This window comes from Canis lupus, chromosome 36 (assembly GCF_003254725.2).
Source record: "Canis lupus dingo isolate Sandy chromosome 36, ASM325472v2, whole genome shotgun sequence".
NCBI lineage: Eukaryota > Metazoa > Chordata > Mammalia > Carnivora > Canidae > Canis > Canis lupus.
Window position 1 is genome coordinate 27,413,939 of NC_064278.1, and position 6,693 is coordinate 27,420,631.

General features: G+C 39.2%; 1 long non-coding RNA gene across 1 annotated transcript; it reads right to left on the reverse strand.

The window, feature by feature from the left end:
• Positions 1 to 4,105: 4,105 nt before the first annotated feature.
• On the reverse strand, positions 4,106 to 5,590 carry LOC112668230 (uncharacterized). The gene is made up of 3 exons (XR_003141591.3): positions 5,347 to 5,590; positions 5,195 to 5,256; positions 4,106 to 4,325 (listed from the first exon to the last, which is right to left on the reverse strand). It is a non-coding gene; the product is annotated as an uncharacterized LOC112668230 (long non-coding RNA).
• Positions 5,591 to 6,693: the final 1,103 nt, after the last annotated feature.

A 6,693-nucleotide genomic window follows, 5' to 3' on the forward strand; every position in this document is an offset into this window, starting at 1 on the left:
AGTACAATAAGTGTGTCCCACCTTTGGCCAAATTTAGTCCATCACAATTCATTATGGGTCATTGCTTCATGATGGCTTCCACCATTAGCACATCCCTCCGCTCTCACCTCTAGAACATCACCGTTTTACTAGTCAACAATTCAAACCATTCCTGTCTGGTTACTCATCCTTTTTCCCCCCATTAGACAATATCTATTCATTGCAACTAGAATAATTTTACCAAGAGTGGTATAAATTTGGGGTTTTCTTTAGGTTAAAAAAAAAAAAGAATTACAAAAGTAGACTGGTCATTAGACCTGACGTCTTCGAATCTTTCTGGTGCCTCATTGTAACCCACGGCTCCCATCTTTAAGGTCATGTCACAATCCAAGATATCTCAGAACATCAGGTTCCAAGCTTTAAGCAGCTCTGAAGAAAAAGTGTGGGGAGTAAGAAAAATTGGGACACAACCCAGTTAAGTCAGCTCTCTTTAGGAAACTTTCTGAGAAGTCTCAGATAACACGTCTGCTTATGTCTCACAACTAACTGCGATGGAGTCAAGGGAATAAAGTCTTCTACACAGTCACTGGCCTCAATAAAATTGGAGTTTTTATCCTTAAGTTGAATTGCAAAATGTCTGCCAGGCGGGTGGCCAGCAACCTCCTCCTTCTACATGTTAAATGCTATATACATACATATATCAGATATTTTACACCATGTATTTGGGTTATATAGTATGCATTATGGATGCATATGAACCACACCAGGCATTATTTTATAAGCTATCATTCATTAAATATCTATTAATGACCTACTGTGTTTTTGGCACTCGAGTAAGCACTGAAGAACAAAATCAACTGGTTCCTGTTCTCAGAGAGCTTAAGGTCTATGAGGGAAATAGTCTTTAATTTTTTTAAGATTTTATTTTTGTTTATTTGTGAGAGAAACACAGAGAGAGGCAGAGACACAGGCAGAGGGAGGAGCAGGCTCCATGCAGGGAGCCCTATGAGGGACTCAATCCCAGGACCCCGGGATCATGCCCTGGGCCCAAGGCAGATGCTCAACCGTTGAGCCCACCACTTGCCCCAAGGGAAACATTCTAACCTTCTTTAATCCAATAATATACAAATAAGTATAAGTTAAAGAAGAAACTTCTGTGATAGCACAAAACAAAGCAGGTGACTCATTCTGGGCAGAGAATCATCTGAATATTCACCATGAAACTGATACATGAGCTGAGATCTGAAGGGAGACAACCGTGAAGTCAGTGGCGAGGATGTTCATAGATGGGGAGGACACGAGGGTGCACACCCAGTGGAGCGAGGCAGGGAGGAACCCAAGACACCTGGTGAGACCAGGGTTTAATGGCTGGAGGAGCCTGAATGGAAGACCCTAGTGGTCCATAAAAGTCCTCTTCAACAGCGTTAAGGGATTCAGTTACCTCACGGGCTCTGAGGCCCACCACTCCCTGCTTCAGGCTCTGTCATTAATCCAGAGGCACTTTCTGTAATTCTACACACAGAATGCTCTTTTGCCCCTATATCCACTGCACTTCTTGGGCCTCGTCTCCCTTCCTGTTCAGGCGCTGCCCTCCTCCCTCTCTGTAGACAGCACTTGTTTAAATCACATATATTCCTTTCTTTTTCCTTTTCTTTTTCTTTTTCTTTTTCTTTTTCTTTCTTTTCTTTTTCTTTTTCTTTTTCTTTCTTTTTTTCTTTTTCTTTTTCTTTCTTTTTCTTTTCTTTTCGTTTTCTTTTTCTTTTCTTTTTCTTTTTCTTTTTCTTTCTTTTTCTTTTTTCTTTTTTTTCTTTTTCTTTCTTTTTCTTTTTCTTTTCGTTTTCTTTTTCTTTTCTTTTTCTTTTTCTTTTCTTTTTTTTCTTTTCCTTTTTTTTTTTTTTTGTGAGAGACAGTGTGCACGTTCGGGAGAGCAGGGAGGACAGAGGGGTAGAGGGAGAGGACGAGAGAAAATCTTAAGCAGGCTCCGTGCTTGGTGCTAGAGCCTGATGCGCAGCATAATCTCAGGACCATGACCCTGAGACCATGACCTGGGCCCAGATCAAGAGTCAGGGGCTTAATCGACTGAGCCACCCAGGTGCCTCTAAACCACTTACATTCTTTGATGCAAAGCATGTAGGACCTTCATGATACCTTCCCTGACATCAACCATATACCCTCAGTTATGGTCACAAAGTTATCTTATCATAACCTGTACAGACTTCTGTTTTGTTTCCTTCCTTGTTATCTTGCATTTTCTGTTTTTATATCTGCCTTCGCCACTAAACTTTGGGCCCCTGGAAGCCAGGAATATGACTTACTCAAGCTTATTTCCCCATTAAAAAAGTTTGGCACAGTCAATGACTCAACAAATAGTTGCTGAATGAATAAATGAGTGGATATTGGACATAGTGATTTATTTTACTTTATGAATCTGATTCTAACACGTCACATTATTGTACTAATCTGTCAGAGGCTTCAAAATATATAAGGAGAAAATAAGTATAAAATCATACTTCTAAACTTTTAAATTCAGGCTTCCAGCTAGAGAACACCATTGGGGTTGTTTGATGAAACCTTTCTGGCTCTAATACTAAAGCTCTTTAGCGTGAATGAAAATGAGTTGTTTTTACCTTAGAAAATGAGTTGTTAGGAATTTTGGTTGAAGATACTTTCTATTACATCTGGATGATGTATGGTCTGTAAACACTTTACTAATTCTATGACTTACTAAAAGCTACGGGTCCCTCAGACTACCTTGAAGTGGAGGGGCTGTTTATCGGTAGTAGATATGCACCGTGAAACCTGTTCGCTGAGAATTGAGATAATGACAAACAAACACCATTATTTTGGGTTATGGTCAGTATATCTAGTTAGAAGAAATTCAAATGTATACGTTTTGCTCTCATTTATAACTTGCTTACCACAGACCTTAAAGAGGGTTCTGGACCCAATTCCACTGTGTTGGGGGGTGGGGGCAGAAGTCCCCAGGGCCCCCGAGCAAGTCTCTGCAATTCCAGCTAACCCCACTGTGACACCATCAGATTCCACCGTGACACCATCCGATTCCATAGGGTAAGTGTTCAGTCCTGCGAAATATCTCCCCACCTCCACTTCAGATACCAGTTTCAAGTCCTGGTTGTTTCCTGTGCTTCTGACAAACTGGCTATAAATCAGAGTTCCCGTGGCCTCCTCCTTGGGTTCAATTAATTTGCTGGAGTGCTCCCAAAACTCAGGAAAAACACTTCACTCACTAGATCACCCGTTTATTTTAAAAGGATGTAACTCAGGAAGAGCTCCATGGAAGGGATGCACAGGGCATGGTGTGGGGGAAAGGGATAAGGCTGCCAAGCCCACCCCAGACATATTGGACATAGTGATTTCCAATGTCCACCAACTCTAGACCCCCGATGTCCACCAACTCTAGAAACTAGAAGCCTATTCTTTTGGAATTTTCTAGAGGCTTCATTACGCAGGCATGATTGATTAAGTCATCAGGCAATGGTGATTGCGCTCAATCTAGCCCCTCTCTTTCCTGGGAGGGTCATTGGTGGGACAGAAGGTTCCAACCCTCTAACCACAGCGTTGGCTCTCCAGGCAGCCAGCCACCATCCTCAGGTTACCTAGGGGGCTTTCCAAAATTCACCTCATTCACATAACAAAAGATACCTTGATCACTCTCAACACTTAGGAAATGCCAAGGGTTTGGGGAGCTTTGAGTAAGGAGCCTTGAACAAAGATCTAATATATATAAGAAAGAACATGAAGACTCCTAACTCTGGGAAACGAACTAGGGGTGGTGGAAGGGGAGGAGGGGGAGTGGGGTGGGGGTGACTGGATGACGGGCACTGGGGCACTTGACAGGGTGTTATTCTGTATGTTGGTAAACTGAACACCAATAAAAAATAAATTTATTATAAAAATAATATATATAAGAAATATTTTTTGGTTTTCTGAATGACCAAATATATATATATTATTTTTCATAAATCGTATCCCATTTTAAAGTCTCACACCAAGAGGACTTTTTCACAAGTTTCTGGGTATTTATTTATTTATTTATTTTACTTATTATTATTATTATTTATTTATTTTTTTTTGTAAAATTGTACTGCTGTAATACCTTGATCCAGTGATTCTCTGAAGATGGAAGTTGTTTCACATCTTCAGGAGATAAAGGTATATACTAATACATTCGCGAACAGGACAAGTGATCTACAGCACAGTGAGGGGGGGTCGGGGGGAGAAGGGGCAGTGGCAGGAGAAAAACAACGGTAATTTCTATCCTGTGGTACTTCTTGGTACTGAAGAGACATATTTATTCGCATCAACTAAATGCATCTTTTCTGCAACTGTAAAGAATGAGAGAGGCAGATATTATTATCTCCAATTAACTTATCTGGATAATGAGGATTTAGTAACGCAGATCTGATATGGTTATTGTGTGTTTAAAAGACACAAATGTAAAGTGTTTAGAACATTTCCTGAAAGATAAGAAGTGCCTAATATATGTTAGGTTTTATTATTATATTCACCATTCCTAGGGAATATCTTCAGGCTGAGAGATGTTTATTAATTTGCCAAATTAATAGAGTTTAAAGGCAGGATTCAAATGAATCCCTTCCGGCTCCAAACATAGCATTTGTCTGCACTGTATTTTTCAAAAGAGATTGCCTTTTTAAAAAAGGCTTTCGGAGCATCTGCCTTTAAAATCAAATTTGCTAATCATTTTAATGAACAGAACTGCCCATGAGTTGGGGAGGGTGGATGGCAACATCTGTATCTTATCAGGGCAATGCAGAGGAGATTTAATCTAAGAGGCTAGATTTCAGCAATCAAGGTTAATTGGAATGGAAATAATTTAGTTTGGACTGCATTTCAATGCTTCAATATCAAAATTTGACTTTAATTAAAGCATCAACTCAACTATAAACTATGATATTATGTTTCCCCAAAAAAAAGACAGCCTCTTTGACGAAATATAGATACTATGATTTGTTAAATCCCAGTGATAGGGAGTTAGGATAAAATATCATGATCTGTGTTAGAGAAGCAGAAGTGAAGCATGATGTTAACAGGATGCAATAAAGATAAAGGCTTATAAAGCTTCGTCTGAATTAGAGCTTATTTCAGCTCATCAACCACGACTGCATTGTTACATGAAAAAAAAAAGCGTGCTTGTATTCTTTATAATTTTTTAAAACGATCCCAGTATACTCACACATTGTGATGTCTCTGATGGAAACACACTCATTTAATGGCCGATTGGTAATCCTATCATTCCTAGAGCAAATATAAAAATGAGAGAGGAGTGAATTTTGGCAACAGCTAAATGGGAAGTGTTCAGTTAGCTCTGATGATCATGTCTTGAACCTTGAGTATTAGGAAGGACGCCGCTCTTAGATGAAAGATGACAGTGTGTGGTGGCACGAATTCATGGGAGCCCCCAAATCGGGTGAGGAGTATAGTAGCCAGCATTGCTACAAGGTAGGAAGTTTCTCTCACTGCAACATTTATAAGTGGACTTTCAAAAAATCCTATCAGGGGCGACTGGGTGGCTCAGCCAGTTAAGCATCTGACTCTTGATTTTGACTCAGGTCATGATGTCAGGGTTGTGAGGTCGAGCTCCACTTTGGGCTCTGTGCTCTCAAGGTGGTCTACTTGAGATTCTCTCTCTCTCCATCTCCCTCTGCTCCTCCCCTTGCTTACACGAAATCAATCAATCAATCAATCAATATTTTAAAATGTCTTATTATATTATTAGCTTTATAATAATTGGCTATGTGCAGATTAGCTACTGCTAATGAGAATTTACAGAGATTTAAGAAAATGTGTTTTTGTTCTTTAATAAATAAATCTACAACTCTATGGAGAAAATCCTCTACAACTCTATGTTTCATGCCTTCCGATGTATACCTTATTAAATGAATATGCATTAATTAATAAATAAAAATTTAAAAATTAATTTTTAGAACTATACACTTTGATTAAACACCTAGTTCAGCCTAAGTCACTTGCAATTTAATTTGATATTATATATGACTGACCATTCTGAACAAGTTTTCAAACATTCAAGACATTTATTTACTTTTTTTAGTCTACAAATGTTGGTGCTTGGATTTGTACTCAAGCATGTCAGAATCCAAACTCTACGCTCTTTTTATTACATCACGTGTTTCCCAGGCAAAGAGATCCATGTTACATGGAGGAATAGTGGTCCTTCCCTGGAGCCTTTTGTGCTGTGGAATTGTATGGAATTTCTGGACATCTCCCATTTTGAAGCTCTATTTTACTTTCTAACCAATGATCTCTGGAACTGGGCACAAGGACCACTCGAACTGGGCCAGGAATGGTAATTGTTTTACCAGAAGTTGCTTGTAAAATCAACAGGAAAACAGGCATCCAGACCATAAAACTGTCCGTGTAGACTTTCTGAAGACAGAGTAGCTAAGTAATGCATCATAATACCAATGAAGTAGTTGATCAAAGTGTAAAAACAAAAGTGCCTCAGCATGTCAGCGTCTACAGACAACTATTTTCTTTTTTTTTCCTTTTTCATATTTATTTTGATACTTTCCTTGGTTTGCTGTAATCCTGTAAGAACAGCAAGAAAAGGATAACCACCTCAGAGCAGCCAGCTTTATAGAAAACGGATTATCAAGCTATTGATTTTTGGTCAGGGTCAAGGCCCCCTTTGCTGCTCGCAAAGGGATTTGCAGT